Source organism: Triticum urartu, chromosome 5A (assembly GCF_056163025.1).
Source record: "Triticum urartu cultivar PI428250 chromosome 5A, HENAU_Tu73, whole genome shotgun sequence".
NCBI classification, from domain to species: domain Eukaryota; kingdom Viridiplantae; phylum Streptophyta; class Magnoliopsida; order Poales; family Poaceae; genus Triticum; species Triticum urartu.
In genome coordinates, this window is record NC_141877.1 from 233,788,774 (window position 1) to 233,802,782 (window position 14,009).

Sequence of the window (14,009 nt, forward strand, 5' to 3'; positions counted from 1 at the left end):
TAGAAAGTGTTTCTGTGATGAGACCATTCTCGATCGATAAATGCGATAGGAGCCTATGTGTTTCACGGGCAGCCGACCAATAGGGGAAGGTTGTGAATCCGGCGAACCGACCGCTTTAAGAACGTGATTGTCTTCTCTCACTCAGTTATCAATTGACAAAGATGACCCATTCTTTTTCGCCCTAAAAACGACAATGGTATGGTACTTTTTCTTCCAATCGAGATTGTGTGGGTGTCCGCTCATGTTCACGTTACATGCTAAATAAGGCTTTCGTTGGAAAAACCAACGCCGACGTCAAGATCAGTCTCCTTTCCTTTCTCTTTTCGGGAGCAGAGCTGAAAAAGATGGGAAATTCCAATGATTCTTCGTTCATTATCATGTCGATTCCTCACAATCGCTCTTTGTGATGCTGCGGAACCATGGCAATTAGGATCTCAAGACGCAGCAACACCTATGATGCAAGGAATCATTGACTTACATCACGATATCTTTTTCTTCCTCATTCTTATTTTGGTTTTCGTATCACGGATGTTGGTTCGCGCTTTATGGCATTTCAACGAGCAAACTAATCCAATCCCACAAAGGATTGTTCATGGAACTACTATCGAAATTATTCAGACCATATTTCCAAGTGTCATTCTTTTGTTCATTGCTATACCATCGTTTGCTCTGTTATACTCAATGGACGGGGTATTAGTAGATCCAGCCATTACTATCAAAGCTATTGGACATCAATGGTATCGGAGTGCGCCTCTTAACGAGGGTGATTTAAGTGCAACGAAATGTACCGGTGGTTCGCGAAGCATCTGGCTTACCGGTCATCTCCCATTCCCGTCGTCGAGAGACTAAAAGAACTATAGCATGCCAGAAACGGGGAGTTGAGGTGGTTAGACCTATACCCCGAAATGCTCCCAGCATAGGAGCCTATGGTTCCATTCTTGTTATTGCTGGAGGTACACATACCTCTTCTCGGTGTGGTGGAGCGATATACGAAAAATAGATGCTAAGCCTGCAATGTCTGATAACGGGGCTTCAGTAGTGAATCTATCAGCACCACAGCAGTGGCATACAACTTTGGACCTAAGGGCAGGTCCCGTTACCTTTCGGAATGGGGGATCCCCGTTGGCAACAACCACGGTAGTAGTTGCAGAACTACTGGGCCAAGAGAGGACAACCTGTTGTTCCTGCTCCTCCTTCTTCGCTTCGAGGACGGAGGTCCTACGGTAGGTAAGATCACGCACAAGCACTTGACCGAAGGGGACCAACGCTTCTACTCCTCCACCGAGGAGCCGTTCTTGCGAGAAGCAAGGGATGTCGTGAACGGTGGGAGGTCAAAGAAAGAGAATTGACCTCTAAATACAGTGATCCTATGATCTAGATAGACTCCGTCCTTTTTTTAGATAAGGGTGACTCAAGAAATTGGGGGTGGGACCTGCTGGCATAATGCAGGCTGGAACATGGCAATTCAAGGTCTCATGAACGAGTTTTTTTTCGTGGACAAACATACTTTCCGGTCTTTTTTATGGATCCTTTTAGATCTACGGGCCGGCCATTCACATGAGCATAGGGAATCTATACTCGAGCCTTCGACTTGGCCCCTGGCAGGATAGGTGAGAATCACTCTTGAGATCTGATCTATTGGGGCCTACAACTTCGCCAAAGCCGACTAGCATCCCTTTCCGTGGTGAACTGGCCGTCCCATACCTTCATTTTGTCTCATGTGTGTTGAACATTGTCTTCCTCGGTTCCAGCTTCACTGATGTAGGTAGGGCTGGGCGAGAAAGGGTCCCCTCTTGCCTATTAGTAAGCGGGCCTTCGATTCCACCGGGGTCTTACGGTCTCATAGAGGGGGGAGAACTACCTAACTAAAGAAGAATAGTGCTCTTTATAAATAAGAGTAGGCGTGGAGAGCTTTTTGTGGGGAAACTTGCAAGTCAAGTTTGGGGGGAGGCGGGCGTCGACCCAACCTTATGAGTATTCGGACTATAACAGTTCCGATGAACAGTCACTCACTTTTGACAGTTATACGATTCCAGAAGATGATCCAGAATTGGGTCAATCACGTTTATTAGAAGTTGACAATAGAGTGGTTGTACCAGCCAAAACTCATCTACGTATGATTGTAACACCCGCTGATGTACCTCATAGTTGGGCTATACCTTCCTCAGGTGTCAAATGTGATGCTGTACCTGGTCGTTCAAATCTTACCTCCAACTCGGTACAACGAGAAGGAGTTTACTATGGTCAGTGCAGTGAGATTCGTGGAACTAATCATGCCTTTACGCCTATCGTCGTAGAAGCAGTGACTTTGAAAGATTATGCGGATTGGGTATCCAATCAATTAATCCTCCAAACCAACTAAACCGGGGAAGCTGAAGCGGAAATGCAATTCTCGGGTGAGGGAAGGGGGAAGCTCCAGGAAGGCTTCGCTCGCTCGCTCAAAAAGCTCTAACGCTCGTTTACGAGTGGAGTGCATAAGCCCTTATTGAAGTAGGGTGAGGCCTTACTACACGAGCTCGTAAGTCAAGCACGGAACGAGCCTTGTCTACGAAGCTTCGCCTCATCATCTTGCTTGCTTCTGGCGAAGCTTAACGCACTATAACATAGGCATGCATGATGGTATGGTAGGAAGACTCCTTTTAAGGCCGACCACTACATAGGAGCGATAGGAAGCCAAGCCGTCAAAAGGAAAGGCGAGCAGCCCTTATTGCAATAGCAAACGGCCTACTTATAGCCCTATTTATACCCTTTCTTGGGGACTTCAATGGGCCTTACAAGCTCAATAAATTGCAATTATTCACCTTTTCCTCAGACAGTGGGAATGCATTTTCTTACTTGATTGACATTGACAGATATGTGTACCACACCGAACAAGCAATATGTCATATGCTTGATGTACCAGCCAAGCCAGCTCTTTTTTTCTCAGTTCCCTTATCCTTAGTGCAAAAGTAAAAAGAAAATGAAAGAGAGTTTGTATTTGCAAATGAAAATGAATATGGATCTAAATAAATTAGATAATCAATAAATAAGAATTGGAATAATAGAAAAAATCTCCTTCGCCCCTTATCTCTTCATCATCGTCGGTTCCGTCACTTGTGGTATTCGTTTAGAATCTTGTTGACCCTACTCGCTTACTCCTATTTTCCTTATTTCATTTTCTACATAATTAATTAGAACTTTCTTGAAAGAATGGGGTTCTCTCTGGGGGGCGCACCCTCTCTTCCTTTTTGAGAAAGATGGGCTTGTTTTTTTTCAATAAGTTCTATTGCTTTGCCACATTTAGTATATAACATAATATATATAAGAAAAGTACTAAAGGCGAAGGGCATTCTGTTGTACAGCTACTTTGGTATAGTTACAAAGGTAACCGGTAGGTGACTGTTGAATCGACAGTAGTTACGAAAGGGGGAAATAGCTCAGTTGGTTAGAGTGCTGGTCTGTCACGCCAGAAGTCGCGGGTTCGAACCCCGTTTTCCCCGCCCGATCTTTCTTTCTTCCCGAGGTCATACCTCTGCCACTTTACCCTAAGTTTCACTAAGGCATATAACCCCATTCGGGTAAGAGGAGCAAGCAGTGGGGAACATCTATTTATATGCGTGTTAGCATCAACAGCATCTTTTTGAAAGTAAATTACATCGATCCTCGGTGCTAGGTACTCAGGTAAGTAAATCCTGAGGATAGAACTAGAGCAAGTAATCTCATCGCACTATCAAGTCAGTCAGGAACTAGTCTGCCAAGCTTAAGAAGAAGTGAAAAGTAAGCAAGTTGTCATCTAGTGAGGGCTAAAAGACACGGAGAACATCCCCCCTCTATTTGCCAATAGCTTCCGCCTTCCTCTCTTTCATTTCATGTCGGTTCAGCCGAGCCAATAGATTCCATAGGCGGGTCAGTTATAGTTGTAGTAGCCTTTGATTAGGTCCTTTCAATAGACTTTCAGTAGCTATAATTCGATAGACTTTCCGTAGCTCAGTACTGCTGATCGTTGATGCCCGCAACTGTACTTACGGCTGTACTTATGAAAAGAGATAGAGCCGTCTCGCTATGACTCAAAGATGGTCAAAAAGCTAATAGATGGGCCACAAAAGGTAGAGGAGAGGGGGTAAGAAGAGTAGACTTACTACTGGATACAAGATAGGGTATACAGCTAAAAGGGTGAGATAGAGGAATGAAATGAGCCAGTGAAACGGTCCACGACCACAAGTATTGAGCTATAACCATAAAACTTGGGGAGTGCCTCAAGAAAATCCATTGAAATAGAAGACCCAGGTTGTAATGGAACAGACAAAGGTTGAAGAATACCAGAAGGAAGGGTGTGCTCACTCTTGTTGAGTTGACACACATTACAGTGAAGAACAAACTTGGAGGGAGAAAAAGAAACCAGAAGGGACCCATTGTCTCTGTGCAAGTCGAACAATGATGGAAAAGCATCCAGTATGTAGCCGACATATGCCAACAACCCAAATGCACATATGCTAGTTAAGTTGAAACTCCTAAATTAAAGCGCAAGCAACAAAACTACTTTTTTAAAGGCGCGGAGCGTTGAAGAAGAGCATAGCTCGATTAACACAACCAGGGGCAATATGGTTCATTTTCCTAGAACACCACAACAAATGTCCCTACCAGCTGTTGCTAGTGAAGCTGAAACCATGGCTACCCCTCAACAAGCCTCTAGCTCTTATCCTAGGCCTGAACCGCCTAAACCTCCAATTGCCGTACCATTGGTACAGAATACGACCAGCACTCACACCTATTCCAGACCTTTAAACCCCTGACCACCTAGACCTCTAGTAGCAAAGCAACTAAAAGACCCAATCACAAAAATAACCCTCTCTATCCCCCTCAAAACCTTGGCACGAACACTTGTTTCCAGCCACCTATGGCCTTCCTCACAGCTCAAAACATGATAATATTAGACCTAATCCTGCACCTCCACCACCACAACCAAGACCCAATTCAATACCAAATATCCCATTTTCCCAACCAATACTTTTGCCCTATGCTGGAAATTCCATGAAACCAGAAGTGCCAATATATACTTACCTTAACCAACCGCTTCCAACTCAACAGCATGACCCGTACCAATACCTTCAAGAACAAAGGCCGCAAAATCAATATCAATATGGGCAGCAGATACATCAACCTCCTAGAGTTTATTTTCCAATATTTGAAGGGGCCAGGTCTTGGATACAAAAGTGTGAACATTACTTTTCGGTGTACCAAGTTACGGATTGGTACAAGGTAGAACTTTCGGCTATGCACCTTAGGGGGAGAGCTGAAAGCTGGTACAACAGTTTCTTAGTGAATAGGGGACAAGTATCTCGGCAAGAGTGAATTCAAGAGATTGTAGAGAGGTTTGAGGTAAGAAATGTGGTTGGTGTAGTTGATGAGTTTAATCACTTGAGGCAAAGAGGAAGCCTAGAAGAGTACAAGTCACACACAATTGGCAGAATTGAGGGCTGCCATGTTGAGGTGCAATCCCTATTACGATGACAACCTTTTTCGACAAAGTTTTCTTGGGGGTAAGGGTATTGTAAATAGAGATAGATGTTTCGTCCGGCTCTGAGAAACAATTCGGCAACCCCGCTCTTCCCTTTGCCTCTTCCACATCTATTTTTGAAACATGATTCGGCTGAGTTTGAAGCAAGGATCTAATCAGATAACGCTTTGTTCTCCAATGAATGGAGGTGGAATAATTTCTTGAGATAGAGAAAGCTACATCTCGACTTTATTTAAACGAAAGAAAAAGGTTAGTCCTGCTCCTAGACTTCCAATTCCAAGTAGTAGTAACGGAAAGGAACAGGTTTAGGAGAACTTTTTTTATGTCTTTCTTATAGCGATCGCTGAAAGTCAGTCAATGCCCTGGCTTCAATGAATGAAGACCGATGGGCTACGAAGTGGAGATGATATCGTCGTGTCATTGCTCGTGATGTCTTCACCAGGATTTGACTTACCAATGTGAAAGGTACCGTGCCAGTGGTTCTATCATTTAGGTAGAGAGTGATCTTTCCTTCTTGTCGAAGAAAGATATGACGTTGGGAAGGGAAAGGGAGTAGAAACATTTTCGTAGCCTTGGGGCGAAGGGCTGAGAGTTCCGTGATCCAGTTCTTTGAGCATACATAGGTTGAGGATGGAACTCTTATAGCAATCGATGTGGAAAAAGGCAACAGCCGAGAATACAAAGCAGAAAAAGCGAGTGAGATCTTGACTTTCTATTATCATACAACATAGAAGTATTTAATCAAATCAGAAAGAGCCCTGGGATTTGACCAAAACGGCATAATTGAAAGCTCTCATCTCAGTCGCTCGCCTAAGAAAAGGTACCGGGTTGCTCCGTGATGACGAATAAGCAACCCAGCCCAATCCTTGCTTTCATAGAAAAAGGTGAATTTACTCGAATATTCGTTCAATGACTCAATATTTAGTAATCAAATCATGCGTTTGTTAGATCATTTAGTGAGAAATAAAACGAGAATAAAGAGAGAGTCCTCACCTCAATATCGACAACAATGACCTAGCAAGTGAAGTAAAGTAAAAGCAAAGTAGAGCCCGGTTGATGTCAAACGTTTTCAAATCTTACCCACCATATCCATTCATGCATGTTACTAGATGAAAAGTAAAAAATAAAGCAATGATGGTTTTTATCAGAGCCACTTTACAACCGGTTTAGCAACTTCTTCATGCCCCTATGAATGAAATATTTGGAGTTTGACAACTGGTTGACGCCGGTTGATACTCGAATGAATATATCGCCGGTAGATACTTGCTTTTCTAATGAGGTAGACACTTTTGCATGTTAAGGTTTCCACTTCAAACCATCCAGATTTACACTTCAATTTCTCGTTGTTGACACAGTTTACACTTGACTTCATTCAAACTGACACTTATGTATCTATCTAGGCGGGCGGGCACTTAACCAAACTCAGGTTGACACAAACAATACAAAAGTCTTAATTAGGGTGTTTTTTTCCGATCAACCCGAAACTCCGAACAGAACCGACCTTGACTAGACCTTTTACCAAGCAACTCCGAATACTGGAAAATCTGAATGAAATTCGACAAGAGAAATCAGAGCATGTTTCTAAATTTGTGATAACTACTTATTTATGAGTGAGAAATGCTTCATGCGAGCACCCTTGGCGGCCTGCTTTTGAGACAGGGAGGCCATGCTCGTATCTATGCTTTTCATCATTGGTCTGGTCTACTCGTACCCCACCCCACAAGGTACATCTTCGACTACCGTGCTTCTTATCTTGACGCTATACATTCAGTTCTGTCAGTCCCAGAGACTTATCCTTCAGAAAAAGGTAATCCACCCATATTGGACTTTTCTTCACCTGGCCTCGCGGATTCAATACCGAATTCTCTTCGCATACCGGCCTGCTAATTCCGGGATTAGCTGTTCTCAATGACTGGTGGATGCCTCTTTTCTACCTTAGAAATCGTTTTTTATGTACCTTCTCCCTCTCTACACCTTTTTTCCGCCTCGCCGCCCAGAAAGACTTATAGAAGAAGGAAGAATTCAATCCGTATACTCCAAGCGCCGTAACTATCGCACTTTCCAAGCAACCCTCCAATGAAGAACGTGCAATTGAAACAATCAAGAACGGAAAAATAATTAGACTCCCTCGTCAATTGTTTGGATTGGAATTAGTCTCCTCTACTCTAGTCGTCCTCTTCTATTTCGGGCAGTAGCTCAGCCCGGGCCTTCCTTTACCGAATCTATTAGTAGTTGCACTTTTCGACATATGCCTTTATTTAGGCATTGGTTGTAGGCATCCCCTTCTCTTCAAGGAATTTCTGCGCCCGGTTCCTGATCAAGTGTTGGAAAAACCGGAATATGATGCTTTCTACTTCAGCAGTAGGGTTGGCCTGAAGCCAGCCCATAGAATAGATACGGGCGTGTTCTACACAGGAGTTCTTGTAGAACATGTTCCAATCAAACCTCTTTCCCTTCGTCTCCGGTTTTCAATACGAAGAAGTGTCATCCTCTTCTCCCATCGTTTGGATGGAATACCCACGTGGAGCTGACCTTCACTTTTCAGAGACAGGGGCAAGCCGATAATTTGTAGCCTCCCTGGTTGTTTTCTGGAAATTTCAGTAGAAGTGAAGCCCTGTAGGAGCTCCCTAAGGACTCTAGCTAAGACCTTTTTGAGACCCTGGGTGACTCGCGTGGACTTATCGCCTCTCGGTAAGCCGAAGACCATATCGTCTGCGTAGCATGCGTAATACGGAGAGGGGGTTTCTCTGAACAAGCAGACGAGGGAGAAGGGGATTCAGGCCCAGTGAAATATTGTCGCTTCGTCCGTCCAGCTTACTGCTAAAGCTGGAGAGGGGGGTTGTGATTTGACGGCTCATTGGGCATTAATGCGGCGCTACGACCAGGTTGTGTCTACCGTGAAGTTGTGCACTCTAATTTGTGCATATGGCATGTGGACCCCGTTGCCGGTTGCCCCACATATCAGCGAAAGGAAGTAGAAAGACAGGAGTAACTAGTTACACATAAATATATTTTTTGACAGAGAGATACTCCCTCTGTAAAGAAATTTACAAATCTTTTATATCACATTCTCACCTTGCCGAGAAATATACTCCCTCTACAACGCACGGGCATTATGGGGGTTCAGCTGAGAATATAATACTCAGATAGGCTTACGGTTCTGGACTTTGGGCCGCAAGCCGACCTTGCATGTTTGGGGGACCATGTGTTCTACCTTAGCGCTTTTCATATTGCAAGCGATCGGTACGACGCTGGTTTTAGATGCTGTCGCAAGGTGAATACACAAAATTGAATAAAGCACGGCAGCTGTTGGAATGAAATCGAACGACAGTTCCTAACCAGCAATCAGAGTTGCAATTCTATCAATGATATACCATGTGATAAATGATACTGTCGTACTACTTATACACACATGACACTTGTTTCACCATGCCAGATTATTACATCAAAATCTCTCGGAGGATAGATCAGTTCGATAGTTGCGTGCTGCTACTGAAGAATTTCAAAGTTGATTTCGAACAGCGCTCCTTGTCGAGAAAGTTCGATTTTGACATCATCCCCTACCGCAAGATATGATTTAGATTTGAACCTTGACCATCCTTTAGCATCAATCATCATGCGACCATCCTTTGTACTTACGGTATATTGAGCAGGTTCATTCACACCAAGGCTGCGCATGGTAAGAGAAACTTGGCTGCAGTTGCCCGGATTGTTGAATGACGCCCTCGTTGCTCTAGGAATTCTCTGTTTGCAAACAAGAAGGAATACCCAAACAGTTAGATCAACATAGTGAATCATGTGAAACAACATGGAAAGGAAAAAGAACGAAGCACTTGGGCAACCAATGCTTACCAAGAAGGTGGACATGTCGGTTTTTGTAAGGACTTTGGTATATGAAGTGCGAACTGCAGCCCAGTCTGTTGCCGGTGCAACTGCACGGGACGGAGCAGATGCAAGTGCAAGTGTTAGTGCAGGTGCCGAAGCCACTGCTGCTGCCGGAGATGGTGCTCCTTGTAGAGCTGGTGCGGGTGTCGGAGAAGGTGCCAGTGTCGATGCCCGATCCTCCGGTAGATCAGACTGATCCGTTCACGTGGTCGATGCCCAATCCTCAGCTGGATCACACCGATCTGCTGCCGCTGTCATTGCTAGAGCAACTGCCGGTGCTCGATCTATGCGAGACATCGGCGATCGTGTCTGGTCTGCTATGATCAGCTTTCTAACTTGACTAGGATCCGTGACCGTGATCCAGTTTTTTTTCTTCATTTCTTTTAAACGCGAGAAGGACTAATTGTGGCATTTTTGTTAAACCAAACTGCAGTTCATCATAGGGATTTAGCTTGTACTCAGACAACAGACTGATCCAATTTTTTCCAGTAATATAAGTGATGGACAGTGCCTTTGTTACTGACACGACATAAGAAGTGAAACCTGCAAAAATAGCCATCATAGAGCAAACCAAACGGTTTATTCTGTGATGAATGTCACATGGTAAAACCTGCATCGTAAAATTGCAGGAAAAGAAAGAAAACATGACATTAAATCAATAAGATTTAAACAGTAAATCAATAAGATTTACTTGATGTGACACGAGTGAATCCTTAACAGGAAATGACTATGTTGAAGTACTAAACAGAAGATTGATCGTCCAACTACGCATGGCATGCAGGGGCCCCACCTACTCCCACAAGCAGGACAGTCCAAAGGTCGTGACAAATCGTATGGACCGAACATCCATGGGACTGGAAATCCTGGTGGGTGCGATAAACCCTGCAATGCATACAGATATTGGAGTGTAACCATAATTGATAAACCGTCCTCACAAAAAATATGATCTGGATACTTCAAAATATACAGACTGAGTTGAGTGGACAGACATTAACATAGACCGTTCTCAGGACTGACCACACACGAAAAGTAGCAGTACTAATAAACAATACAGGGTTCACAATCACAAATGAAGTACTGAACAATAGTACTTACTACAGACAAGCAAAGTTGAAGTAACTAAACTCTGTAGAGTATTTCTTGCCACCGACCTACGGGATGAACCCCGCATAACTGACTAGGCCATGGACTTCGTGTGAGATGTCTACATGCACCATCACCATCTTGTCAACCTTGGAGAACCTAATAGAGTGGTCTTTCCACTCATAAACATGATGATGAAAATAGGCCGCATCTGATTTGTTGGGAAGCTTTACGAGAACCACACCCTTCGTAATCGAAGGCACAACCAGGAAATTGTTGTGGTCAAGTACAGCCTCGAGAACACACCTGACAACAATGCTACACGAAAACACTAGTTCAGGACACAACAGCTGGATAGTTCAGTAGTAGAACTCATCATCAGGTCTTCCAGTTCACACGGCATGACTTTGAGAACTTCATCTCCACCGCGGACCTGGTTCTAATTCAAACATAAACCATATCTTATTACTACCTCCGTTCAGAAATATAAGATGATTTTCGATATTATACTCCATATATGACTACATATACGCACAGAAATGAGTGAACAAAGACACTAGAACATGTCTTCAAAGGCATGAGAGCAGAGGGATGACATGCAATATCCATAACACAAGTTACTGAGGCAAATATACCCTCTTAAAAGGTAGCATTGATGTTCATAAAGTACTCCCTCCATCCCAAAATTCTTGTCTTAGATTTGTCTAGATACGGATGTATCAAGTCACATTTTAGTATTAGATACATCTGTATCTAGACAAATCTAAGACAAGAAATTTGGGACAGAGGGAGTAGTTGAAAGTAATCTATAAGAACTCAGTGTCAACCACTCGCATGTTTTGGTCAAAAGAGGAATTTAGAACTGTCATTTGGCACACTAAAATCACATGCAAGATCACCCAGAAAGTTGTACTACCAGTACTAGTACTTCGTATTAGATGAAAAAAGATGATCAAGATCAAGAAAAAGATCATCGACAAGAGACATTACCTGGACTTGCTTAATGAGGGATCCCGGAGAGGGGGGCTTGGATAGGGCGATGGCTTTGAGCTTGTCTGCGGTAGTCTCGGCGGGGTGCTTGCGCTTCTTCGTACCATGAGCCTCGACGGTTTTGGCCAGAGCCATAGACATCACGTCGGCCGGTGCTCCGGCGTCCATCCAAGAGATGAAGCTGAGAGAGAAGAGTGAAAGGAGGAACAAGATGAGGGAGAAGCGAAGCGAGTGGGGGTTTTCTTCAAGAGAGGAAGCTGAGAGAGAAGAGTGAAATGATGGTTGCTTCATCCGTCCAACTTACTGCTGGAAAGGAGGGGGTTTTGTGATTTGACGGCTCATTAGGCATTACTGCGGCGGTTCGATTGGGGTAGTCTACCGTCACTCTACTACGGAGTAATTTAGTGTATGGCTGGTGGACCCAGGTGCTGGCTGTCCCACACGTCGGCGTAAGTGAGTAATTTAGTGCATGGCTGGAGGAGGATCCGCACGGTAGAGCGTGTCCACTATTTTTGTGAAGAAAAAATTGAATACAGCAAGAGTTTTGACTCTTACGACGTAGGAGTGCGAAACACGGCAACCACTTGAACATACACAGTGCTCCTACTACTAGGCATGTGCAGTGGTTCATACGTCAGTACTACACAATCTTGTTGCTAGTGTAGTAAGATATCATGATAACAAATGATGTTGTGCGCATGTCAACTACTCCTATATGTAACATAGTACCGCTTTTTGACTGTCCGTCGAGAATGAACGGTGAGATCAATGTTAACAGAACTAGATCCACAGCGCACGGAGAGTACAGTGCTATACTAGTCCACGAAACATGAACCATACGAAGCACGAATAGTGTTAGGCAGGGTGTATGAAGGGTGCACGGGATGGGAGCAAAAGTTCCCTTCTCGACCCACTTTTGGGTGTTTGGCAGAGTGCATGAAGGGTGCATGAGTCCACACTAGTAGGTTGACAAAAATACACGAAGAGAAAACAACTATATTGAGATGAGAATGCAACCAAACACACCCACATGCTTTGTGCTACAGTGACTGATCTACACTATCTGAGTTTGATCCAATGGTCATGTTGCGCCGAGACATGGACATGCCCATGCAGAGGGCGCCTAAACACCACCAAAGTCCCTCTGCTTCTCGAGGCGCATGGCGTTGGTGATGCAGGGTGCAACCGCCCGCAGAGCCCGCTCCTGGTCGACGGGAGCCAGTGTCAGGCGCCTCACCTCGGACTCCGTGATCTGCTACGCCGCCATGGCACCAGGTAGAAGCAATGGGGAGAGGAAGCAAAGGGGGCGATACGTCCTAAAGGCAATGCAATCTACGGGAAGGCGGAGGGAGCGGGGAATCTTTTGGTTTTCACCGCGGTAAAACACGAGTCGATGACTTCTCACATCAGGGAGCAGTGGGCTTTTACAGGCGGAGTCATCGTGACTAATTGCTGCCGTGCCTGCTCCCGTCAATCAAAAAATTAAAAATCCTGCCGCGCCTGCTCCCGTCAATCAAAAAATTAAAAATCCTACTGCACCCAAACACCAGAGCAACGTCGCGGTGGATATTTAAATTTACCTACCGGCAAGTAGATAAAAAAGGGGTGAAAAAACAAATGTGGCGGCGGCCTAGCTAATCGGTCGAACTAGCCCAACTAGCTAGCCACCGTGCTTCACTGATGTACTCAGCAGGAAAGGTGGTCTTTCGTGATTTGACGACTCATTTACTTGCTTCGGCGCTATGACCGAGGAGGACTCAGAAAACGCGCGGTAGGGCATCCCACGTCAGGAAGAATATATGCGTGCACCACCCAGGAGGACCCCAAAACCGTGCGGAAGGGTGTGCCACATCTCGGCACGGAGGAAAAATGTGCGTGTAAAAATATACTATATCAGACGTAGTACCTATGGTTCGACCTCGGGACCCAGCCAGTCGGTCAAAAACACCCCACTAGCCACATAGCTTCATCATGCAAATGTGGCACGGAGGATAGATCTGGTTAGCTCCGTCTCGACCAGCCACAATGTCTCTTGTTCTAGGCGATTCTTCTATTTTCCAAGATTTTTTTAGTTGTAATAACACCACGGCAAGCTAGCGCCGCTCTTCGTGTGTGCCCGTGCAAAGTTAGACAATGGAGAGAAGAGAGATTGAGATCGCAGACCTGGGACCCACCAGTAAGTGAGACAACGGTCATGCACGTGTTGATGAGGCACTCCCTCTACTCTACTCAACGCAAGTACTGTATAAAATCAAGTTATGGGACAAAGCCAACAACCGTTCGTTTTTTCAGGCTATCGACTTACGCTTTGTAGTCCAGGTTGCCAGTTCGAATCTCGTCTTTCAGATTTGTTAGTTTTAGGTCCAAATTTGATTGATGACAAGTGGGACCCCCATGTGTTGTTCCGATATTTCAGTGTAGGATGGTTTCTTTGAACAAACACTTTGCGCGGTTAGACAAGTAACGGCACGAGTTACACATTTTTTGCAAGTTTACAAACAAAAATGACAGCGGCATAGAATATCACATCCACCCCGCAGCTTAGATACTATGG

The 14,009-nt window shown here is 44.6% G+C and overlaps 1 non-coding gene across 1 annotated transcript; it reads left to right on the forward strand.

Annotated features, from left to right (window-relative positions):
* The first annotated feature begins 3,405 nt into the window (after nt 1-3,405).
* TRNAD-GUC (transfer RNA aspartic acid (anticodon GUC)) lies at nt 3,406-3,479 on the forward strand. The gene has a single exon. It is a non-coding gene; the product is annotated as a tRNA-Asp (tRNA).
* The last annotated feature ends 10,530 nt before the right edge of the window (nt 3,480-14,009 follow it).